The sequence below is a fragment of the Ambystoma mexicanum genome, unplaced genomic scaffold, assembly GCF_040938575.1.
Source record: "Ambystoma mexicanum isolate Mex_15411 unplaced genomic scaffold, UKY_AmexF1_1 Mex_scaf48, whole genome shotgun sequence".
Lineage (NCBI taxonomy): Eukaryota > Metazoa > Chordata > Amphibia > Caudata > Ambystomatidae > Ambystoma > Ambystoma mexicanum.
This window is the reverse complement of record NW_027182464.1, coordinates 1,414,197-1,440,276: the sequence shown is the minus strand read 5'-3', so window position 1 is coordinate 1,440,276 and position 26,080 is coordinate 1,414,197. Positions and strand designations below refer to the sequence as shown.

Below are 26,080 nucleotides of genomic sequence, written 5' to 3'. Positions count from 1 at the left end.
GGAATTTTCTGGACCTCTGTAACTTGGGGAGACATGGCAAAAGGGATCCTCAATCAACAGCTCAGCCTTTGCTTTGTGGCCTGTCCGTATATATCTGTTCTCCAAATTACCTGCCGCTGCCCAGGTGTCAGCTGGTGAGATGGAATGACCTCCCAGGTAGGATCCTGGCAGATGATTTGCATAGGCAAACCCCCTCGCTCTCTTTCTTACCCCTGCTTACTCCACAGTAGCAAGTATCTGGGCAAAATATAGTGGTCGAGGTAGGGTAGCAGTAACTAGCAACTCTGAGAAAGTAAATCTGGGGAGCTTGGCGACTTGTGGGGAACAACTGCAGAGCTCATCTCCCAGAACTTTGTGGCACGGGGAGAAGGTCTGTGGGATTTCAGTAACTTGGAGACATGCAACCTGGTCGGGAGTGCTTCAGGTCTCCTTCCTTGCATGTTCCAAGCAACTCAACAAAGCATCAACAGGCTGCCATGCCAGCCACAGAGCCCCTTTCCACATGATTAAAAGCCTAAAATCTTTTCCATGCAAACACATAGCCACCGAAAACCATATTTTCTTTGTTTTCTCTCTCTCTGTCTCTCTCTCCTCCCTCCCTCCCTCCCTCCTTCCCATCCCCCATAACCCCCCCCCTCCCTCTTCCTCTCCCTACCATTCATTTTAAGTTTTCCTGCACTGCAGCACATTGTGACAATGGTATTTCACAATCGGACTGTTTGAAAGTTACAGAAATAAAAAAAGAATTAACCAACTAAAAGCAGCCAAATCCGGAGTACACTGCTAAGCCACAATTAAAGATTAAGGCCTAGAAGCAAGTAAAGCTGTAGTTCAGAGCGATGTTTGCAAATAGCTCCTTAAAGCAGTTGACGCTGGAGTGCACAACAAGAGGAAAAGTGATAATACTCAGTTTGGTAGAATGGGATAAAAAACAAAAGCAGCGTGCCACTTCTAAAAGTACAAGTCAAGAAATTGAAGGAGATGGGGCTGTTCATTCAGTCAATAGGACTCACAAGTAAAAGTCTCCCGAGGCATTAGTGTTGAATTTGGCCCAAAATGTATTGTGTTGTCGTGTATTATGTATGAAAATACAATTTCAATCTTCATTAAAAAAAGATGTATTAAAAAATAAATACTTGCAGATTAAGAAAGTTTCTGTCCTGTCGTGTGCCAAAAATAGTGAATGCTTTACGAATGTGCGTGTCATCCTTTGAAGCAGGGGCCAATTCTATTTTCCCATTTTCATTCCAATATTAGTACATGTTTTGCTGAGGTACATAGGAATGGATCTGTTAAGAAATGAAACAAAAAGCCTGGAAAAATGTTGAAACAGGTAGGATTTGGACTTACAATAAACGGACTCACAGTCAGATGTGCTATCCCTTGACCCACTGACCCGCTTACCTTTTGTGTAATCCTTTTGCTCTCAGCAGTGTTGTCCAAAGTTCCCTACTTAAAGAGACTTTCTTATAAAAAAAGATCCTAGACATGTTTTTTATGGCCCACATGCCTCATATCCCGTTGCTCTTGATAAACTCACATCATCTCCCACCAATACAAGCTGTAAAAGATGTCAAGGGCATAGCCAAGGAAATTAGACGTGGGCCGAAGGTTGAGCAATCCTTAAATCAGCAGCAAAAATAACATTGAAATCAGCTTCAGAATCTCTTAAAGGATGGGCCAACACTGGTTGCTTGCAGGGCGCAATCGGGCTGACGCCTTAAGGCAAGCGCAAAGGGAGAGCCAACCAAACCATTGATTAGGACCTCTGGACTTTCTGCTCTTTAACATAAGGACATTTGATATGGCAAACGTTTGACCAAACACCATTTAGATGTCGGATGGTATGGAATTAAGCGGCAAACAGCAATACATCAGCATTCTTTGCTGCTTTATTGATCTGGTCCTAAAGGGTTTGGTTTAATGCCAATTATATTTAAAGATAAAAAGATTCATGCTCAACGGTGCTTGCAAATCGACACCCCTCTCCCCATCACGATGGCTGGGTGATGCAAGAGTGAGAGCATCACAGCAGACCCAGAGACATGAGAAACACTCTGTACCTCTGAGTGCATGTGGGCCCATGGCTGGATCAAGGACAAGGCAAGAATAGGAGATGGCTTAAGGTGTCAGCACCCAGGCTGCCCCATTGCGCACTGCCAGCAACAGATGTTGGACCATCCTTTAAGAGATTCTGAGGCTTATTTCAATGTTAACTTTGCTGCTGATTAAAGGATTGCTCAACCTTCGACCCGCGTCTAGTTTGCTTGGCTAAGCCCTGAAAATCTTTTACAGCTTGTATTGGTGGGAGATGATGTGAGTTTATCAAGAGCAACGGGATATGAGGCATGTGTGCCACAAAATGCAGGTCTATGATCTTTTATTTGAAAGCCACTTTGGAAAACCCTACTGAGAACAAAAGGATTACACAAAAGGAAAGGGGGTCAGGGGGGCAAGGGATAGCACATCTGAATGTGAGTCATTTAATTGTAAGTCCAAATCCTACGCGTTTCGACATTTTTCCAGGCTTTTTGTTTCAGTTCTTAACAGATCCACTCCTATGTACCTCTGTGCTTTCAACAGAGTTTTCATTGTAATGGAGGGACATACAGTATGCCTTAAACATGCCTGGGCAGGGAAGACTATGTAAAAGCAAGAGTAGCAGACAGCTTAATAAATCATCAGCAGGACCCTCTAGACCTTCCCCAAAAAACATAACATGATTTCTATGCATGTATGTGCGTTGAACAGCACAAGTAATTTGGTTAATGTCAGTGGATAAATGTCACTTTCCCACAGCGCAGACAAAATCACTTGTACAGGCCCCTTCTGCAAAAGCATTACCGCTGTAGAAAGCAGTGAAAAGGTGAGGCAGTGTGCAGTCCCCCCACCCCCGACCCTGATCGGCCACGATCGGCCAAGGACCTCTCTATAAGAGCTGAGGGTGGAATTTTTCTGGACCTCAGTAACTTAGGGAGACATGGCTAAAGGGATCCTCAATCAACGGCCCAGCTTTTGCTCTGTGGCCTGTCCGAATATGTCTGTTCTCCAAATTACCTGCCGCTGCCCAGGTGTCAGATGGTGAGATGGAATGACCTCCCAGGAAGCATACTGGCAGATGATTTGCATAGGCACACCCCCTCTCCCTCTCTCTTAGCCCTGCTTACTCCACAGTAGCAAGTATCTGGGGAAAATATAGTGGTCGAGGTGGGGTAGCAGTAACTAGCAACTCTGAGAAAGTAAATCTGGGACACTTGGCGACCTGTGGGGAACAACTGCAGAGCTCAGTGCCCAGAAGTTTGTGGCACAGGGAGGAGGTCTGTTGGATTTCAGTAACTTGGAGACATGCAACCTGGTCGGGAGTGCTTCAGGTCTCCTTCCTTGCATGTTCCAAGCAACTCAACAAAGCATCAACAGGCTGAGATACCAACCACAGAGCCCCTTTCCACTTGATTAAAAGGCTAAAATCTTTTCCATGCAAATACATAGCCCCCAAATACCATATTTTCTTTGTTTTCTCTCTCTCTCCTCCCTGTCTCCTTCCCTCGCTCCCTCCCACCCTCCCGCACTCTCTCTTCCCCCCAGCCCCTCTCCCTCTCCCTACCATTAATTTTAAGTTTTCATGCACTGCAGCACATTGTGGCAATGGTATTTCACAATGGGACTGTTTGAAAGTTACAGAAATCAAAAAAGAAATCAACCAACTAAAAGCAGCCAAACCCGGAGTACACTGCTCAGCCCCATTTAAAGATTAAGGCCCAGAAGCAAGTAAAGCTGTAGTTCAGAGCGATATTTGCAAATAGCACCTTAAAGCAGTTTACGCTGGAGTGCACAACAAGGGGGAAAGTGATAATACTGAGTTTGGTAGAATGGGATAAAAAAAAACAAAAGAAGCGTGCCACTTGTAAAAGTACAAGTCAAGAAATTGAAGGGGACGGGGCTGTTCATTCAGTCAAGAGGACTCACAAGTAAAAGGCTCCTGAGGCATTAGTGTTGAATTTGGCGCAAAATGCATTGTGTTGTCGTGTAATATGAATGAACATACAATTTCAATCTTCAATAAAGAAAGATCTATTAAAAAATCAACACTTGCAAATTAAGAAAGTTTCTGTCCAGTCATGTTCCAAAAATAGTGAATGCTTTACGAATGTGCGTGTCATCCTTTAGAGCAGGGGCCGATTTAAATTTCCCATTATCATTCCAATATTAGTACATGTGTTGCAGAAGCAAGCGCAAAGGGAGAGTCAATCAAACCATTGATTAGGACCTCTGGTCAAAGGTTTGCCATACCAAATGTCCTTATTTCAGAGGGCAGAAAGTCCAAACACCATTTAGATATCGGGTGGTATGAAATGAAGAGGCAAACAACAACGAATAAGCATTCTTTGCTGCTGTATTGATCTGGCCCTAAAGGGTTTTAGTTTAATGCCAATTATATTTAAAGATATAAAGATTAATGGTCCAGGGTGCTTGCAAAATGAAAACCCCCTCCCCATCACAATGGCTGGGTCATACAAGCCTGAGAGCATCACAATAGACCCAATAGACATGAGAAAAACTCGGTACCTCTGAGTGTATGTGGGCCCATGGCTGTATCAAGGACAAGGCAAAAACAGGAGGTGGCTTAAGGAGTCAGCACCAGAGGCTGTCCGATTGAGCCCTGTAAGCAACAGATGTTGGACCATCCTATAAAGGATTCTGAGGCTGATTTCAATTTTAACTTTGCTGCTGATTTAAGGATTGCTCAACCTTCGACCCACGTCTAGTTTGCTTGGATAAGCCCTGGAAATCTTTTACAGCTTGTACTGGTGGGAGATGATGTGACTTTATCAACTGCAACGGGATATGAGGCATGTGTGCCACAAAAAGCAGGTCTAGGATTTTTTTATAAGAAAGCCGCTTTAAGAAGGGAACTTTGGGCAACCCCACTGAGAGCAAAAGTATTACACAAAAGGTAAGGGGGTCAGTGGGTCAACTGATACAATAAACTAACTCACAGTCAAATGTGCTAAGTCCAAATACTACCTGTTTCTACATTTTCCAGGCTTTTTGTCTCATTTCTTAACAGATCCATTCCTATGTACCTCTGTGCTTTCAACAGAGTTTTCATTGTAAGGGAGGGACATACAGTATACCTTAAACATTCCTGGGCAGGGAAGACTCTATGTAAAAGCAAGAGTAGCAGACAGCTTAAAAGAATCATCAGCAGGACCCTCTAGATCTTCCCCAAAAAACATAACATTATTTCTCTGCATGCATGTGCGTTGAACAGCGCAAGTAGTTTGGTTAATGTCAGTGGATAAATGTCACTTTCCCACAGCGCAGAACAAAATCACTTGTACAGGCCCCTTCTGCAAAAGCATTACCACTGTAGAAAGCAGTGAAGGTGAGGCAGTGTGCAGTCACCTCCGACACTTCCCTCCTCTGATCGGCCACGATCGGCCAAGGACCTCTCTATGAGAGCTGAGGGTGGAATTTTCTGGACCTCTGTAACTTGGGGAGACATGGCAAAAGGGATCCTCAATCAACAGCTCAGCCTTTGCTTTGTGGCCTGTCCGTATATATCTGTTCTCCAAATTACCTGCCGCTGCCCAGGTGTCAGCTGGTGAGATGGAATGACCTCCCAGGTAGGATCCTGGCAGATGATTTGCATAGGCAAACCCCCTCGCTCTCTTTCTTACCCCTGCTTACTCCACAGTAGCAAGTATCTGGGCAAAATATAGTGGTCGAGGTAGGGTAGCAGTAACTAGCAACTCTGAGAAAGTAAATCTGGGGAGCTTGGCGACTTGTGGGGAACAACTGCAGAGCTCATCTCCCAGAACTTTGTGGCACGGGGAGAAGGTCTGTGGGATTTCAGTAACTTGGAGACATGCAACCTGGTCGGGAGTGCTTCAGGTCTCCTTCCTTGCATGTTCCAAGCAACTCAACAAAGCATCAACAGGCTGCCATGCCAGCCACAGAGCCCCTTTCCACATGATTAAAAGCCTAAAATCTTTTCCATGCAAACACATAGCCACCGAAAACCATATTTTCTTTGTTTTCTCTCTCTCTGTCTCTCTCTCCTCCCTCCCTCCCTCCCTCCTTCCCATCCCCCATAACCCCCCCCTCCCTCTTCCTCTCCCTACCATTCATTTTAAGTTTTCCTGCACTGCAGCACATTGTGACAATGGTATTTCACAATCGGACTGTTTGAAAGTTACAGAAATAAAAAAAGAATTAACCAACTAAAAGCAGCCAAATCCGGAGTACACTGCTAAGCCACAATTAAAGATTAAGGCCTAGAAGCAAGTAAAGCTGTAGTTCAGAGCGATGTTTGCAAATAGCTCCTTAAAGCAGTTGACGCTGGAGTGCACAACAAGAGGAAAAGTGATAATACTCAGTTTGGTAGAATGGGATAAAAAACAAAAGCAGCGTGCCACTTCTAAAAGTACAAGTCAAGAAATTGAAGGAGATGGGGCTGTTCATTCAGTCAATAGGACTCACAAGTAAAAGTCTCCCGAGGCATTAGTGTTGAATTTGGCCCAAAATGTATTGTGTTGTCGTGTATTATGTATGAAAATACAATTTCAATCTTCATTAAAAAAAGATGTATTAAAAAATAAATACTTGCAGATTAAGAAAGTTTCTGTCCTGTCGTGTGCCAAAAATAGTGAATGCTTTACGAATGTGCGTGTCATCCTTTGAAGCAGGGGCCAATTCTATTTTCCCATTTTCATTCCAATATTAGTACATGTTTTGCTGAGGTACATAGGAATGGATCTGTTAAGAAATGAAACAAAAAGCCTGGAAAAATGTTGAAACAGGTAGGATTTGGACTTACAATAAACGGACTCACAGTCAGATGTGCTATCCCTTGACCCACTGACCCGCTTACCTTTTGTGTAATCCTTTTGCTCTCAGCAGTGTTGTCCAAAGTTCCCTACTTAAAGAGACTTTCTTATAAAAAAAGATCCTAGACATGTTTTTTATGGCCCACATGCCTCATATCCCGTTGCTCTTGATAAACTCACATCATCTCCCACCAATACAAGCTGTAAAAGATGTCAAGGGCATAGCCAAGGAAATTAGACGTGGGCCGAAGGTTGAGCAATCCTTAAATCAGCAGCAAAAATAACATTGAAATCAGCTTCAGAATCTCTTAAAGGATGGGCCAACACTGGTTGCTTGCAGGGCGCAATCGGGCTGACGCCTTAAGGCAAGCGCAAAGGGAGAGCCAACCAAACCATTGATTAGGACCTCTGGACTTTCTGCTCTTTAACATAAGGACATTTGATATGGCAAACGTTTGACCAAACACCATTTAGATGTCGGATGGTATGGAATTAAGCGGCAAACAGCAATACATCAGCATTCTTTGCTGCTTTATTGATCTGGTCCTAAAGGGTTTGGTTTAATGCCAATTATATTTAAAGATAAAAAGATTCATGCTCAACGGTGCTTGCAAATCGACACCCCTCTCCCCATCACGATGGCTGGGTGATGCAAGAGTGAGAGCATCACAGCAGACCCAGAGACATGAGAAACACTCTGTACCTCTGAGTGCATGTGGGCCCATGGCTGGATCAAGGACAAGGCAAGAATAGGAGATGGCTTAAGGTGTCAGCACCCAGGCTGCCCCATTGCGCACTGCCAGCAACAGATGTTGGACCATCCTTTAAGAGATTCTGAGGCTTATTTCAATGTTAACTTTGCTGCTGATTAAAGGATTGCTCAACCTTCGACCCGCGTCTAGTTTGCTTGGCTAAGCCCTGAAAATCTTTTACAGCTTGTATTGGTGGGAGATGATGTGAGTTTATCAAGAGCAACGGGATATGAGGCATGTGTGCCACAAAATGCAGGTCTATGATCTTTTATTTGAAAGCCACTTTGGAAAACCCTACTGAGAACAAAAGGATTACACAAAAGGAAAGGGGGTCAGGGGGGCAAGGGATAGCACATCTGAATGTGAGTCATTTAATTGTAAGTCCAAATCCTACGCGTTTCGACATTTTTCCAGGCTTTTTGTTTCAGTTCTTAACAGATCCACTCCTATGTACCTCTGTGCTTTCAACAGAGTTTTCATTGTAATGGAGGGACATACAGTATGCCTTAAACATGCCTGGGCAGGGAAGACTATGTAAAAGCAAGAGTAGCAGACAGCTTAATAAATCATCAGCAGGACCCTCTAGACCTTCCCCAAAAAACATAACATGATTTCTATGCATGTATGTGCGTTGAACAGCACAAGTAATTTGGTTAATGTCAGTGGATAAATGTCACTTTCCCACAGCGCAGACAAAATCACTTGTACAGGCCCCTTCTGCAAAAGCATTACCGCTGTAGAAAGCAGTGAAAAGGTGAGGCAGTGTGCAGTCCCCCCACCCCCGACCCTGATCGGCCACGATCGGCCAAGGACCTCTCTATAAGAGCTGAGGGTGGAATTTTTCTGGACCTCAGTAACTTAGGGAGACATGGCTAAAGGGATCCTCAATCAACGGCCCAGCTTTTGCTCTGTGGCCTGTCCGAATATGTCTGTTCTCCAAATTACCTGCCGCTGCCCAGGTGTCAGATGGTGAGATGGAATGACCTCCCAGGAAGCATACTGGCAGATGATTTGCATAGGCACACCCCCTCTCCCTCTCTCTTAGCCCTGCTTACTCCACAGTAGCAAGTATCTGGGGAAAATATAGTGGTCGAGGTGGGGTAGCAGTAACTAGCAACTCTGAGAAAGTAAATCTGGGACACTTGGCGACCTGTGGGGAACAACTGCAGAGCTCAGTGCCCAGAAGTTTGTGGCACAGGGAGGAGGTCTGTTGGATTTCAGTAACTTGGAGACATGCAACCTGGTCGGGAGTGCTTCAGGTCTCCTTCCTTGCATGTTCCAAGCAACTCAACAAAGCATCAACAGGCTGAGATACCAACCACAGAGCCCCTTTCCACTTGATTAAAAGGCTAAAATCTTTTCCATGCAAATACATAGCCCCCAAATACCATATTTTCTTTGTTTTCTCTCTCTCTCCTCCCTGTCTCCTTCCCTCGCTCCCTCCCACCCTCCCGCACTCTCTCTTCCCCCCAGCCCCTCTCCCTCTCCCTACCATTAATTTTAAGTTTTCATGCACTGCAGCACATTGTGGCAATGGTATTTCACAATGGGACTGTTTGAAAGTTACAGAAATCAAAAAAGAAATCAACCAACTAAAAGCAGCCAAACCCGGAGTACACTGCTCAGCCCCATTTAAAGATTAAGGCCCAGAAGCAAGTAAAGCTGTAGTTCAGAGCGATATTTGCAAATAGCACCTTAAAGCAGTTTACGCTGGAGTGCACAACAAGGGGGAAAGTGATAATACTGAGTTTGGTAGAATGGGATAAAAAAAAACAAAAGAAGCGTGCCACTTGTAAAAGTACAAGTCAAGAAATTGAAGGGGACGGGGCTGTTCATTCAGTCAAGAGGACTCACAAGTAAAAGGCTCCTGAGGCATTAGTGTTGAATTTGGCGCAAAATGCATTGTGTTGTCGTGTAATATGAATGAACATACAATTTCAATCTTCAATAAAGAAAGATCTATTAAAAAATCAACACTTGCAAATTAAGAAAGTTTCTGTCCAGTCATGTTCCAAAAATAGTGAATGCTTTACGAATGTGCGTGTCATCCTTTAGAGCAGGGGCCGATTTAAATTTCCCATTATCATTCCAATATTAGTACATGTGTTGCAGAAGCAAGCGCAAAGGGAGAGTCAATCAAACCATTGATTAGGACCTCTGGTCAAAGGTTTGCCATACCAAATGTCCTTATTTCAGAGGGCAGAAAGTCCAAACACCATTTAGATATCGGGTGGTATGAAATGAAGAGGCAAACAACAACGAATAAGCATTCTTTGCTGCTGTATTGATCTGGCCCTAAAGGGTTTTAGTTTAATGCCAATTATATTTAAAGATATAAAGATTAATGGTCCAGGGTGCTTGCAAAATGAAAACCCCCTCCCCATCACAATGGCTGGGTCATACAAGCCTGAGAGCATCACAATAGACCCAATAGACATGAGAAAAACTCGGTACCTCTGAGTGTATGTGGGCCCATGGCTGTATCAAGGACAAGGCAAAAACAGGAGGTGGCTTAAGGAGTCAGCACCAGAGGCTGTCCGATTGAGCCCTGTAAGCAACAGATGTTGGACCATCCTATAAAGGATTCTGAGGCTGATTTCAATTTTAACTTTGCTGCTGATTTAAGGATTGCTCAACCTTCGACCCACGTCTAGTTTGCTTGGATAAGCCCTGGAAATCTTTTACAGCTTGTACTGGTGGGAGATGATGTGACTTTATCAACTGCAACGGGATATGAGGCATGTGTGCCACAAAAAGCAGGTCTAGGATTTTTTTATAAGAAAGCCGCTTTAAGAAGGGAACTTTGGGCAACCCCACTGAGAGCAAAAGTATTACACAAAAGGTAAGGGGGTCAGTGGGTCAACTGATACAATAAACTAACTCACAGTCAAATGTGCTAAGTCCAAATACTACCTGTTTCTACATTTTCCAGGCTTTTTGTCTCATTTCTTAACAGATCCATTCCTATGTACCTCTGTGCTTTCAACAGAGTTTTCATTGTAAGGGAGGGACATACAGTATACCTTAAACATTCCTGGGCAGGGAAGACTCTATGTAAAAGCAAGAGTAGCAGACAGCTTAAAAGAATCATCAGCAGGACCCTCTAGATCTTCCCCAAAAAACATAACATTATTTCTCTGCATGCATGTGCGTTGAACAGCGCAAGTAGTTTGGTTAATGTCAGTGGATAAATGTCACTTTCCCACAGCGCAGAACAAAATCACTTGTACAGGCCCCTTCTGCAAAAGCATTACCACTGTAGAAAGCAGTGAAGGTGAGGCAGTGTGCAGTCACCTCCGACACTTCCCTCCTCTGATCGGCCACGATCGGCCAAGGACCTCTCTATGAGAGCTGAGGGTGGAATTTTCTGGACCTCTGTAACTTGGGGAGACATGGCAAAAGGGATCCTCAATCAACAGCTCAGCCTTTGCTTTGTGGCCTGTCCGTATATATCTGTTCTCCAAATTACCTGCCGCTGCCCAGGTGTCAGCTGGTGAGATGGAATGACCTCCCAGGTAGGATCCTGGCAGATGATTTGCATAGGCAAACCCCCTCGCTCTCTTTCTTACCCCTGCTTACTCCACAGTAGCAAGTATCTGGGCAAAATATAGTGGTCGAGGTAGGGTAGCAGTAACTAGCAACTCTGAGAAAGTAAATCTGGGGAGCTTGGCGACTTGTGGGGAACAACTGCAGAGCTCATCTCCCAGAACTTTGTGGCACGGGGAGAAGGTCTGTGGGATTTCAGTAACTTGGAGACATGCAACCTGGTCGGGAGTGCTTCAGGTCTCCTTCCTTGCATGTTCCAAGCAACTCAACAAAGCATCAACAGGCTGCCATGCCAGCCACAGAGCCCCTTTCCACATGATTAAAAGCCTAAAATCTTTTCCATGCAAACACATAGCCACCGAAAACCATATTTTCTTTGTTTTCTCTCTCTCTGTCTCTCTCTCCTCCCTCCCTCCCCCATAACCCCCCCCTCCCTACCATTCATTTTAAGTTTTCCTGCACTGCAGCACATTGTGACAATGGTATTTCACAATGGGACTGTTTGAAAGTTACAGAAATAAAAAAAGAATTAACCAACTAAAAGCAGCCAAATCCGGAGTACACTGCTAAGCCACAATTAAAGATTAAGGCCTAGAAGCAAGTAAAGCTGTAGTTCAGAGCGATGTTTGCAAATAGCTCCTTAAAGCAGTTGACGCTGGAGTGCACAACAAGAGGAAAAGTGATAATACTCAGTTTGGTAGAATGGGATAAAAAACAAAAGCAGCGTGCCACTTCTAAAAGTACAAGTCAAGAAATTGAAGGAGATGGGGCTGTTCATTCAGTCAATAGGACTCACAAGTAAAAGTCTCCCGAGGCATTAGTGTTGAATTTGGCCCAAAATGTATTGTGTTGTCGTGTATTATGTATGAAAATACAATTTCAATCTTCATTAAAAAAAGATGTATTAAAAAATAAATACTTGCAGATTAAGAAAGTTTCTGTCCTGTCGTGTGCCAAAAATAGTGAATGCTTTACGAATGTGCGTGTCATCCTTTGAAGCAGGGGCCAATTCTATTTTCCCATTTTCATTCCAATATTAGTACATGTTTTGCTGAGGTACATAGGAATGGATCTGTTAAGAAATGAAACAAAAAGCCTGGAAAAATGTTGAAACAGGTAGGATTTGGACTTACAATAAACGGACTCACAGTCAGATGTGCTATCCCTTGACCCACTGACCCGCTTACCTTTTGTGTAATCCTTTTGCTCTCAGCAGTGTTGTCCAAAGTTCCCTACTTAAAGAGACTTTCTTATAAAAAAAGATCCTAGACATGTTTTTTATGGCCCACATGCCTCATATCCCGTTGCTCTTGATAAACTCACATCATCTCCCACCAATACAAGCTGTAAAAGATGTCAAGGGCATAGCCAAGGAAATTAGACGTGGGCCGAAGGTTGAGCAATCCTTAAATCAGCAGCAAAAATAACATTGAAATCAGCTTCAGAATCTCTTAAAGGATGGGCCAACACTGGTTGCTTGCAGGGCGCAATCGGGCTGACGCCTTAAGGCAAGCGCAAAGGGAGAGCCAACCAAACCATTGATTAGGACCTCTGGACTTTCTGCTCTTTAACATAAGGACATTTGATATGGCAAACGTTTGACCAAACACCATTTAGATGTCGGATGGTATGGAATTAAGCGGCAAACAGCAATACATCAGCATTCTTTGCTGCTTTATTGATCTGGTCCTAAAGGGTTTGGTTTAATGCCAATTATATTTAAAGATAAAAAGATTCATGCTCAACGGTGCTTGCAAATCGACACCCCTCTCCCCATCACGATGGCTGGGTGATGCAAGAGTGAGAGCATCACAGCAGACCCAGAGACATGAGAAACACTCTGTACCTCTGAGTGCATGTGGGCCCATGGCTGGATCAAGGACAAGGCAAGAATAGGAGATGGCTTAAGGTGTCAGCACCCAGGCTGCCCCATTGCGCACTGCCAGCAACAGATGTTGGACCATCCTTTAAGAGATTCTGAGGCTTATTTCAATGTTAACTTTGCTGCTGATTAAAGGATTGCTCAACCTTCGACCCGCGTCTAGTTTGCTTGGCTAAGCCCTGAAAATCTTTTACAGCTTGTATTGGTGGGAGATGATGTGAGTTTATCAAGAGCAACGGGATATGAGGCATGTGTGCCACAAAATGCAGGTCTATGATCTTTTATTTGAAAGCCACTTTGGAAAACCCTACTGAGAACAAAAGGATTACACAAAAGGAAAGGGGGTCAGGGGGGCAAGGGATAGCACATCTGAATGTGAGTCATTTAATTGTAAGTCCAAATCCTACGCGTTTCGACATTTTTCCAGGCTTTTTGTTTCAGTTCTTAACAGATCCACTCCTATGTACCTCTGTGCTTTCAACAGAGTTTTCATTGTAATGGAGGGACATACAGTATGCCTTAAACATGCCTGGGCAGGGAAGACTATGTAAAAGCAAGAGTAGCAGACAGCTTAATAAATCATCAGCAGGACCCTCTAGACCTTCCCCAAAAAACATAACATGATTTCTATGCATGTATGTGCGTTGAACAGCACAAGTAATTTGGTTAATGTCAGTGGATAAATGTCACTTTCCCACAGCGCAGACAAAATCACTTGTACAGGCCCCTTCTGCAAAAGCATTACCGCTGTAGAAAGCAGTGAAAAGGTGAGGCAGTGTGCAGTCCCCCCACCCCCGACCCTGATCGGCCACGATCGGCCAAGGACCTCTCTATAAGAGCTGAGGGTGGAATTTTTCTGGACCTCAGTAACTTAGGGAGACATGGCTAAAGGGATCCTCAATCAACGGCCCAGCTTTTGCTCTGTGGCCTGTCCGAATATGTCTGTTCTCCAAATTACCTGCCGCTGCCCAGGTGTCAGATGGTGAGATGGAATGACCTCCCAGGAAGCATACTGGCAGATGATTTGCATAGGCACACCCCCTCTCCCTCTCTCTTAGCCCTGCTTACTCCACAGTAGCAAGTATCTGGGGAAAATATAGTGGTCGAGGTGGGGTAGCAGTAACTAGCAACTCTGAGAAAGTAAATCTGGGACACTTGGCGACCTGTGGGGAACAACTGCAGAGCTCAGTGCCCAGAAGTTTGTGGCACAGGGAGGAGGTCTGTTGGATTTCAGTAACTTGGAGACATGCAACCTGGTCGGGAGTGCTTCAGGTCTCCTTCCTTGCATGTTCCAAGCAACTCAACAAAGCATCAACAGGCTGAGATACCAACCACAGAGCCCCTTTCCACTTGATTAAAAGGCTAAAATCTTTTCCATGCAAATACATAGCCCCCAAATACCATATTTTCTTTGTTTTCTCTCTCTCTCCTCCCTGTCTCCTTCCCTCGCTCCCTCCCACCCTCCCGCACTCTCTCTTCCCCCCAGCCCCTCTCCCTCTCCCTACCATTAATTTTAAGTTTTCATGCACTGCAGCACATTGTGGCAATGGTATTTCACAATGGGACTGTTTGAAAGTTACAGAAATCAAAAAAGAAATCAACCAACTAAAAGCAGCCAAACCCGGAGTACACTGCTCAGCCCCATTTAAAGATTAAGGCCCAGAAGCAAGTAAAGCTGTAGTTCAGAGCGATATTTGCAAATAGCACCTTAAAGCAGTTTACGCTGGAGTGCACAACAAGGGGGAAAGTGATAATACTGAGTTTGGTAGAATGGGATAAAAAAAAACAAAAGAAGCGTGCCACTTGTAAAAGTACAAGTCAAGAAATTGAAGGGGACGGGGCTGTTCATTCAGTCAAGAGGACTCACAAGTAAAAGGCTCCTGAGGCATTAGTGTTGAATTTGGCGCAAAATGCATTGTGTTGTCGTGTAATATGAATGAACATACAATTTCAATCTTCAATAAAGAAAGATCTATTAAAAAATCAACACTTGCAAATTAAGAAAGTTTCTGTCCAGTCATGTTCCAAAAATAGTGAATGCTTTACGAATGTGCGTGTCATCCTTTAGAGCAGGGGCCGATTTAAATTTCCCATTATCATTCCAATATTAGTACATGTGTTGCAGAAGCAAGCGCAAAGGGAGAGTCAATCAAACCATTGATTAGGACCTCTGGTCAAAGGTTTGCCATACCAAATGTCCTTATTTCAGAGGGCAGAAAGTCCAAACACCATTTAGATATCGGGTGGTATGAAATGAAGAGGCAAACAACAACGAATAAGCATTCTTTGCTGCTGTATTGATCTGGCCCTAAAGGGTTTTAGTTTAATGCCAATTATATTTAAAGATATAAAGATTAATGGTCCAGGGTGCTTGCAAAATGAAAACCCCCTCCCCATCACAATGGCTGGGTCATACAAGCCTGAGAGCATCACAATAGACCCAATAGACATGAGAAAAACTCGGTACCTCTGAGTGTATGTGGGCCCATGGCTGTATCAAGGACAAGGCAAAAACAGGAGGTGGCTTAAGGAGTCAGCACCAGAGGCTGTCCGATTGAGCCCTGTAAGCAACAGATGTTGGACCATCCTATAAAGGATTCTGAGGCTGATTTCAATTTTAACTTTGCTGCTGATTTAAGGATTGCTCAACCTTCGACCCACGTCTAGTTTGCTTGGATAAGCCCTGGAAATCTTTTACAGCTTGTACTGGTGGGAGATGATGTGACTTTATCAACTGCAACGGGATATGAGGCATGTGTGCCACAAAAAGCAGGTCTAGGATTTTTTTATAAGAAAGCCGCTTTAAGAAGGGAACTTTGGGCAACCCCACTGAGAGCAAAAGTATTACACAAAAGGTAAGGGGGTCAGTGGGTCAACTGATACAATAAACTAACTCACAGTCAAATGTGCTAAGTCCAAATACTACCTGTTTCTACATTTTCCAGGCTTTTTGTCTCATTTCTTAACAGATCCATTCCTATGTACCTCTGTGCTTTCAACAGAGTTTTCATTGTAAGGGAGGGACATACAGTATACCTTAAACATTCCTGGGCAGGGAAGACTCTATGTAAAAGCAAGAGTAGCAGACAGCTTAAAAGAATCATCAGCAGGACCCTCTAGATCTTCCCCAAAAAACATAACATTATTTCTCTGCATGCATGTGCGTTGAACAGCGCAAGTAGTTTGGTTAATGTCAGTGGATAAATGTCACTTTCCCACAGCGCAGAACAAAATCACTTGTACAGGCCCCTTCTGCAAAAGCATTACCACTGTAGAAAGCAGTGAAGGTGAGGCAGTGTGCAGTCACCTCCGACACTTCCCTCCTCTGATCGGCCACGATCGGCCAAGGACCTCTCTATGAGAGCTGAGGGTGGAATTTTCTGGACCTCTGTAACTTGGGGAGACATGGCAAAAGGGATCCTCAATCAACAGCTCAGCCTTTGCTTTGTGGCCTGTCCGTATATATCTGTTCTCCAAATTACCTGCCGCTGCCCAGGTGTCAGCTGGTGAGATGGAATGACCTCCCAGGTAGGATCCTGGCAGATGATTTGCATAGGCAAACCCCCTCGCTCTCTTTCTTACCCCTGCTTACTCCACAGTAGCAAGTATCTGGGCAAAATATAGTGGTCGAGGTAGGGTAGCAGTAACTAGCAACTCTGAGAAAGTAAATCTGGGGAGCTTGGCGACTTGTGGGGAACAACTGCAGAGCTCATCTCCCAGAACTTTGTGGCACGGGGAGAAGGTCTGTGGGATTTCAGTAACTTGGAGACATGCAACCTGGTCGGGAGTGCTTCAGGTCTCCTTCCTTGCATGTTCCAAGCAACTCAACAAAGCATCAACAGGCTGCCATGCCAGCCACAGAGCCCCTTTCCACATGATTAAAAGCCTAAAATCTTTTCCATGCAAACACATAGCCACCGAAAACCATATTTTCTTTGTTTTCTCTCTCTCTGTCTCTCTCTCCTCCCTCCCTCCCCCATAACCCCCCCCTCCCTACCATTCATTTTAAGTTTTCCTGCACTGCAGCACATTGTGACAATGGTATTTCACAATGGGACTGTTTGAAAGTTACAGAAATAAAAAAAGAATTAACCAACTAAAAGCAGCCAAATCCGGAGTACACTGCTAAGCCACAATTAAAGATTAAGGCCTAGAAGCAAGTAAAGCTGTAGTTCAGAGCGATGTTTGCAAATAGCTCCTTAAAGCAGTTGACGCTGGAGTGCACAACAAGAGGAAAAGTGATAATACTCAGTTTGGTAGAATGGGATAAAAAACAAAAGCAGCGTGCCACTTCTAAAAGTACAAGTCAAGAAATTGAAGGAGATGGGGCTGTTCATTCAGTCAATAGGACTCACAAGTAAAAGTCTCCCGAGGCATTAGTGTTGAATTTGGCCCAAAATGTATTGTGTTGTCGTGTATTATGTATGAAAATACAATTTCAATCTTCATTAAAAAAAGATGTATTAAAAAATAAATACTTGCAGATTAAGAAAGTTTCTGTCCTGTCGTGTGCCAAAAATAGTGAATGCTTTACGAATGTGCGTGTCATCCTTTGAAGCAGGGGCCAATTCTATTTTCCCATTTTCATTCCAATATTAGTACATGTTTTGCTGAGGTACATAGGAATGGATCTGTTAAGAAATGAAACAAAAAGCCTGGAAAAATGTTGAAACAGGTAGGATTTGGACTTACAATAAACGGACTCACAGTCAGATGTGCTATCCCTTGACCCACTGACCCGCTTACCTTTTGTGTAATCCTTTTGCTCTCAGCAGTGTTGTCCAAAGTTCCCTACTTAAAGAGACTTTCTTATAAAAAAAGATCCTAGACATGTTTTTTATGGCCCACATGCCTCATATCCCGTTGCTCTTGATAAACTCACATCATCTCCCACCAATACAAGCTGTAAAAGATGTCAAGGGCATAGCCAAGGAAATTAGACGTGGGCCGAAGGTTGAGCAATCCTTAAATCAGCAGCAAAAATAACATTGAAATCAGCTTCAGAATCTCTTAAAGGATGGGCCAACACTGGTTGCTTGCAGGGCGCAATCGGGCTGACGCCTTAAGGCAAGCGCAAAGGGAGAGCCAACCAAACCATTGATTAGGACCTCTGGACTTTCTGCTCTTTAACATAAGGACATTTGATATGGCAAACGTTTGACCAAACACCATTTAGATGTCGGATGGTATGGAATTAAGCGGCAAACAGCAATACATCAGCATTCTTTGCTGCTTTATTGATCTGGTCCTAAAGGGTTTGGTTTAATGCCAATTATATTTAAAGATAAAAAGATTCATGCTCAACGGTGCTTGCAAATCGACACCCCTCTCCCCATCACGATGGCTGGGTGATGCAAGAGTGAGAGCATCACAGCAGACCCAGAGACATGAGAAACACTCTGTACCTCTGAGTGCATGTGGGCCCATGGCTGGATCAAGGACAAGGCAAGAATAGGAGATGGCTTAAGGTGTCAGCACCCAGGCTGCCCCATTGCGCACTGCCAGCAACAGATGTTGGACCATCCTTTAAGAGATTCTGAGGCTTATTTCAATGTTAACTTTGCTGCTGATTAAAGGATTGCTCAACCTTCGACCCGCGTCTAGTTTGCTTGGCTAAGCCCTGAAAATCTTTTACAGCTTGTATTGGTGGGAGATGATGTGAGTTTATCAAGAGCAACGGGATATGAGGCATGTGTGCCACAAAATGCAGGTCTATGATCTTTTATTTGAAAGCCACTTTGGAAAACCCTACTGAGAACAAAAGGATTACACAAAAGGAAAGGGGGTCAGGGGGGCAAGGGATAGCACATCTGAATGTGAGTCATTTAATTGTAAGTCCAAATCCTACGCGTTTCGACATTTTTCCAGGCTTTTTGTTTCAGTTCTTAACAGATCCACTCCTATGTACCTCTGTGCTTTCAACAGAGTTTTCATTGTAATGGAGGGACATACAGTATGCCTTAAACATGCCTGGGCAGGGAAGACTATGTAAAAGCAAGAGTAGCAGACAGCTTAATAAATCATCAGCAGGACCCTCTAGACCTTCCCCAAAAAACATAACATGATTTCTATGCATGTATGTGCGTTGAACAGCACAAGTAATTTGGTTAATGTCAGTGGATAAATGTCACTTTCCCACAGCGCAGACAAAATCACTTGTACAGGCCCCTTCTGCAAAAGCATTACCGCTGTAGAAAGCAGTGAAAAGGTGAGGCAGTGTGCAGTCCCCCCACCCCCGACCCTGATCGGCCACGATCGGCCAAGGACCTCTCTATAAGAGCTGAGGGTGGAATTTTTCTGGACCTCAGTAACTTAGGGAGACATGGCTAAAGGGATCCTCAATCAACGGCCCAGCTTTTGCTCTGTGGCCTGTCCGAATATGTCTGTTCTCCAAATTACCTGCCGCTGCCCAGGTGTCAGATGGTGAGATGGAATGACCTCCCAGGAAGCATACTGGCAGATGATTTGCATAGGCACACCCCCTCTCCCTCTCTCTTAGCCCTGCTTACTCCACAGTAGCAAGTATCTGGGGAAAATATAGTGGTCGAGGTGGGGTAGCAGTAACTAGCAACTCTGAGAAAGTAAATCTGGGACACTTGGCGACCTGTGGGGAACAACTGCAGAGCTCAGTGCCCAGAAGTTTGTGGCACAGGGAGGAGGTCTGTTGGATTTCAGTAACTTGGAGACATGCAACCTGGTCGGGAGTGCTTCAGGTCTCCTTCCTTGCATGTTCCAAGCAACTCAACAAAGCATCAACAGGCTGAGATACCAACCACAGAGCCCCTTTCCACTTGATTAAAAGGCTAAAATCTTTTCCATGCAAATACATAGCCCCCAAATACCATATTTTCTTTGTTTTCTCTCTCTCTCCTCCCTGTCTCCTTCCCTCGCTCCCTCCCACCCTCCCGCACTCTCTCTTCCCCCCAGCCCCTCTCCCTCTCCCTACCATTAATTTTAAGTTTTCATGCACTGCAGCACATTGTGGCAATGGTATTTCACAATGGGACTGTTTGAAAGTTACAGAAATCAAAAAAGAAATCAACCAACTAAAAGCAGCCAAACCCGGAGTACACTGCTCAGCCCCATTTAAAGATTAAGGCCCAGAAGCAAGTAAAGCTGTAGTTCAGAGCGATATTTGCAAATAGCACCTTAAAGCAGTTTACGCTGGAGTGCACAACAAGGGGGAAAGTGATAATACTGAGTTTGGTAGAATGGGATAAAAAAAAACAAAAGAAGCGTGCCACTTGTAAAAGTACAAGTCAAGAAATTGAAGGGGACGGGGCTGTTCATTCAGTCAAGAGGACTCACAAGTAAAAGGCTCCTGAGGCATTAGTGTTGAATTTGGCGCAAAATGCATTGTGTTGTCGTGTAATATGAATGAACATACAATTTCAATCTTCAATAAAGAAAGATCTATTAAAAAATCAACACTTGCAAATTAAGAAAGTTTCTGTCCAGTCATGTTCCAAAAATAGTGAATGCTTTACGAATGTGCGTGTCATCCTTTAGAGCAGGGGCCGATTTAAATTTCCCATTATCATTCCAATATTAGTACATGTGTTGCAGAAGCAAGCGCAAAGGGAGAGTCAATCAAACCATTGATTAGGACCTCTGGTCAAAGGTTTGCCATACCAAATGTCCTTATTTCAGAGGGCAGAAAGTCCAAACACCATTTAGATATCGGGTGGTATGAAATGAAGAGGCAAACAACAACGAATAAGCATTCTTTGCTGCTGTATTGATCTGGCCCTAAAGGGTTTTAGTTTAATGCCAATTATATTTAAAGATATAAAGATTAATGGTCCAGGGTGCTTGCAAAATGAAAACCCCCTCCCCATCACAATGGCTGGGTCATACAAGCCTGAGAGCATCACAATAGACCCAATAGACATGAGAAAAACTCGGTACCTCTGAGTGTATGTGGGCCCATGGCTGTATCAAGGACAAGGCAAAAACAGGAGGTGGCTTAAGGAGTCAGCACCAGAGGCTGTCCGATTGAGCCCTGTAAGCAACAGATGTTGGACCATCCTATAAAGGATTCTGAGGCTGATTTCAATTTTAACTTTGCTGCTGATTTAAGGATTGCTCAACCTTCGACCCACGTCTAGTTTGCTTGGATAAGCCCTGGAAATCTTTTACAGCTTGTACTGGTGGGAGATGATGTGACTTTATCAACTGCAACGGGATATGAGGCATGTGTGCCACAAAAAGCAGGTCTAGGATTTTTTTATAAGAAAGCCGCTTTAAGAAGGGAACTTTGGGCAACCCCACTGAGAGCAAAAGTATTACACAAAAGGTAAGGGGGTCAGTGGGTCAACTGATACAATAAACTAACTCACAGTCAAATGTGCTAAGTCCAAATACTACCTGTTTCTACATTTTCCAGGCTTTTTGTCTCATTTCTTAACAGATCCATTCCTATGTACCTCTGTGCTTTCAACAGAGTTTTCATTGTAAGGGAGGGACATACAGTATACCTTAAACATTCCTGGGCAGGGAAGACTCTATGTAAAAGCAAGAGTAGCAGACAGCTTAAAAGAATCATCAGCAGGACCCTCTAGATCTTCCCCAAAAAACATAACATTATTTCTCTGCATGCATGTGCGTTGAACAGCGCAAGTAGTTTGGTTAATGTCAGTGGATAAATGTCACTTTCCCACAGCGCAGAACAAAATCACTTGTACAGGCCCCTTCTGCAAAAGCATTACCACTGTAGAAAGCAGTGAAGGTGAGGCAGTGTGCAGTCACCTCCGACACTTCCCTCCTCTGATCGGCCACGATCGGCCAAGGACCTCTCTATGAGAGCTGAGGGTGGAATTTTCTGGACCTCTGTAACTTGGGGAGACATGGCAAAAGGGATCCTCAATCAACAGCTCAGCCTTTGCTTTGTGGCCTGTCCGTATATATCTGTTCTCCAAATTACCTGCCGCTGCCCAGGTGTCAGCTGGTGAGATGGAATGACCTCCCAGGTAGGATCCTGGCAGATGATTTGCATAGGCAAACCCCCTCGCTCTCTTTCTTACCCCTGCTTACTCCACAGTAGCAAGTATCTGGGCAAAATATAGTGGTCGAGGTAGGGTAGCAGTAACTAGCAACTCTGAGAAAGTAAATCTGGGGAGCTTGGCGACTTGTGGGGAACAACTGCAGAGCTCATCTCCCAGAACTTTGTGGCACGGGGAGAAGGTCTGTGGGATTTCAGTAACTTGGAGACATGCAACCTGGTCGGGAGTGCTTCAGGTCTCCTTCCTTGCATGTTCCAAGCAACTCAACAAAGCATCAACAGGCTGCCATGCCAGCCACAGAGCCCCTTTCCACATGATTAAAAGCCTAAAATCTTTTCCATGCAAACACATAGCCACCGAAAACCATATTTTCTTTGTTTTCTCTCTCTCTGTCTCTCTCTCCTCCCTCCCTCCCTCCCTCCTTCCCATCCCCCATAACCCCCCCCTCCCTCTTCCTCTCCCTACCATTCATTTTAAGTTTTCCTGCACTGCAGCACATTGTGACAATGGTATTTCACAATCGGACTGTTTGAAAGTTACAGAAATAAAAAAAGAATTAACCAACTAAAAGCAGCCAAATCCGGAGTACACTGCTAAGCCACAATTAAAGATTAAGGCCTAGAAGCAAGTAAAGCTGTAGTTCAGAGCGATGTTTGCAAATAGCTCCTTAAAGCAGTTGACGCTGGAGTGCACAACAAGAGGAAAAGTGATAATACTCAGTTTGGTAGAATGGGATAAAAAACAAAAGCAGCGTGCCACTTCTAAAAGTACAAGTCAAGAAATTGAAGGAGATGGGGCTGTTCATTCAGTCAATAGGACTCACAAGTAAAAGTCTCCCGAGGCATTAGTGTTGAATTTGGCCCAAAATGTATTGTGTTGTCGTGTATTATGTATGAAAATACAATTTCAATCTTCATTAAAAAAAGATGTATTAAAAAATAAATACTTGCAGATTAAGAAAGTTTCTGTCCTGTCGTGTGCCAAAAATAGTGAATGCTTTACGAATGTGCGTGTCATCCTTTGAAGCAGGGGCCAATTCTATTTTCCCATTTTCATTCCAATATTAGTACATGTTTTGCTGAGGTACATAGGAATGGATCTGTTAAGAAATGAAACAAAAAGCCTGGAAAAATGTTGAAACAGGTAGGATTTGGACTTACAATAAACGGACTCACAGTCAGATGTGCTATCCCTTGACCCACTGACCCGCTTACCTTTTGTGTAATCCTTTTGCTCTCAGCAGTGTTGTCCAAAGTTCCCTACTTAAAGAGACTTTCTTATAAAAAAAGATCCTAGACATGTTTTTTATGGCCCACATGCCTCATATCCCGTTGCTCTTGATAAACTCACATCATCTCCCACCAATACAAGCTGTAAAAGATGTCAAGGGCATAGCCAAGGAAATTAGACGTGGGCCGAAGGTTGAGCAATCCTTAAATCAGCAGCAAAAATAACATTGAAATCAGCTTCAGAATCTCTTAAAGGATGGGCCAACACTGGTTGCTTGCAGGGCGCAATCGGGCTGACGCCTTAAGGCAAGCGCAAAGGGAGAGCCAACCAAACCATTGATTAGGACCTCTGGACTTTCTGCTCTTTAACATAAGGACATTTGATATGGCAAACGTTTGACCAAACACCATTTAGATGTCGGATGGTATGGAATTAAGCGGCAAACAGCAATACATCAGCATTCTTTGCTGCTTTATTGATCTGGTCCTAAAGGGTTTGGTTTAATGCCAATTATATTTAAAGATAAAAAGATTCATGCTCAACGGTGCTTGCAAATCGACACCCCTCTCCCCATCACGATGGCTGGGTGATGCAAGAGTGAGAGCATCACAGCAGACCCAGAGACATGAGAAACACTCTGTACCTCTGAGTGCATGTGGGCCCATGGCTGGATCAAGGACAAGGCAAGAATAGGAGATGGCTTAAGGTGTCAGCACCCAGGCTGCCCCATTGCGCACTGCCAGCAACAGATGTTGGACCATCCTTTAAGAGATTCTGAGGCTTATTTCAATGTTAACTTTGCTGCTGATTAAAGGATTGCTCAACCTTCGACCCGCGTCTAGTTTGCTTGGCTAAGCCCTGAAAATCTTTTACAGCTTGTATTGGTGGGAGTTTATCAAGAGCAACGGGATATGAGGCATGTGTGCCACAAAATGCAGGTCTATGATCTTTTATTTGAAAGCCACTTTGGAAAACCCTACTGAGAACAAAAGGATTACACAAAAGGAAAGGGGGTCAGGGGGGCAAGGGATAGCACATCTGAATGTGAGTCATTTAATTGTAAGTCCAAATCCTACGCGTTTCGACATTTTTCCAGGCTTTTTGTTTCAGTTCTTAACAGATCCACTCCTATGTACCTCTGTGCTTTCAACAGAGTTTTCATTGTAATGGAGGGACATACAGTATGCCTTAAACATGCCTGGGCAGGGAAGACTATGTAAAAGCAAGAGTAGCAGACAGCTTAATAAATCATCAGCAGGACCCTCTAGACCTTCCCCAAAAAACATAACATGATTTCTATGCATGTATGTGCGTTGAACAGCACAAGTAATTTGGTTAATGTCAGTGGATAAATGTCACTTTCCCACAGCGCAGACAAAATCACTTGTACAGGCCCCTTCTGCAAAAGCATTACCGCTGTAGAAAGCAGTGAAAAGGTGAGGCAGTGTGCAGTCCCCCCACCCCCGACCCTGATCGGCCACGATCGGCCAAGGACCTCTCTATAAGAGCTGAGGGTGGAATTTTTCTGGACCTCAGTAACTTAGGGAGACATGGCTAAAGGGATCCTCAATCAACGGCCCAGCTTTTGCTCTGTGGCCTGTCCGAATATGTCTGTTCTCCAAATTACCTGCCGCTGCCCAGGTGTCAGATGGTGAGATGGAATGACCTCCCAGGAAGCATACTGGCAGATGATTTGCATAGGCACACCCCCTATCCCTCTCTCTTAGCCCTGCTTACTCCACAGTAGCAAGTATCTGGGGAAAATATAGTGGTCGAGGTGGGGTAGCAGTAACTAGCAACTCTGAGAAAGTAAATCTGGGACACTTGGCGACCTGTGGGGAACAACTGCAGAGCTCAGTGCCCAGAAGTTTGTGGCACAGGGAGGAGGTCTGTTGGATTTCAGTAACTTGGAGACATGCAACCTGGTCGGGAGTGCTTCAGGTCTCCTTCCTTGCATGTTCCAAGCAACTCAACAAAGCATCAACAGGCTGAGATACCAACCACAGAGCCCCTTTCCACTTGATTAAAAGGCTAAAATCTTTTCCATGCAAATACATAGCCCCCAAATACCATATTTTCTTTGTTTTCTCTCTCTCTCCTCCCTGTCTCCTTCCCTCGCTCCCTCCCACCCTCCCGCACTCTCTCTTCCCCCCAGCCCCTCTCCCTCTCCCTACCATTAATTTTAAGTTTTCATGCACTGCAGCACATTGTGGCAATGGTATTTCACAATGGGACTGTTTGAAAGTTACAGAAATCAAAAAAGAAATCAACCAACTAAAAGCAGCCAAACCCGGAGTACACTGCTCAGCCCCATTTAAAGATTAAGGCCCAGAAGCAAGTAAAGCTGTAGTTCAGAGCGATATTTGCAAATAGCACCTTAAAGCAGTTTACGCTGGAGTGCACAACAAGGGGGAAAGTGATAATACTGAGTTTGGTAGAATGGGATAAAAAAAAACAAAAGAAGCGTGCCACTTGTAAAAGTACAAGTCAAGAAATTGAAGGGGACGGGGCTGTTCATTCAGTCAAGAGGACTCACAAGTAAAAGGCTCCTGAGGCATTAGTGTTGAATTTGGCGCAAAATGCATTGTGTTGTCGTGTAATATGAATGAACATACAATTTCAATCTTCAATAAAGAAAGATCTATTAAAAAATCAACACTTGCAAATTAAGAAAGTTTCTGTCCAGTCATGTTCCAAAAATAGTGAATGCTTTACGAATGTGCGTGTCATCCTTTAGAGCAGGGGCCGATTTAAATTTCCCATTATCATTCCAATATTAGTACATGTGTTGCAGAAGCAAGCGCAAAGGGAGAGTCAATCAAACCATTGATTAGGACC

General features: G+C 44.1%; 5 non-coding genes across 5 annotated transcripts; all 5 read right to left on the bottom strand.

Moving 5' to 3' along the window:
* Positions 1 to 4,125: 4,125 nt before the first annotated feature.
* On the bottom strand, positions 4,126 to 4,232 carry LOC138560828 (U6 spliceosomal RNA). The gene has a single exon (XR_011299293.1). It is a non-coding gene; the product is annotated as a U6 spliceosomal RNA (small nuclear RNA).
* Positions 4,233 to 9,595: 5,363 nt separating this feature from the next.
* On the bottom strand, positions 9,596 to 9,702 carry LOC138560827 (U6 spliceosomal RNA). Its single transcript, XR_011299292.1, has one exon. It is a non-coding gene; the product is annotated as a U6 spliceosomal RNA (small nuclear RNA).
* Positions 9,703 to 15,036: 5,334 nt separating this feature from the next.
* On the bottom strand, positions 15,037 to 15,143 carry LOC138560826 (U6 spliceosomal RNA). The gene has a single exon (XR_011299291.1). It is a non-coding gene; the product is annotated as a U6 spliceosomal RNA (small nuclear RNA).
* Positions 15,144 to 20,477: 5,334 nt separating this feature from the next.
* On the bottom strand, positions 20,478 to 20,584 carry LOC138560824 (U6 spliceosomal RNA). The gene has a single exon (XR_011299290.1). It is a non-coding gene; the product is annotated as a U6 spliceosomal RNA (small nuclear RNA).
* A 5,353-nt stretch (positions 20,585 to 25,937) lies between these two features.
* LOC138560823 (U6 spliceosomal RNA) lies at positions 25,938 to 26,044 on the bottom strand. The gene has a single exon (XR_011299289.1). It is a non-coding gene; the product is annotated as a U6 spliceosomal RNA (small nuclear RNA).
* Between the last annotated feature and the right edge of the window lie 36 nt (positions 26,045 to 26,080).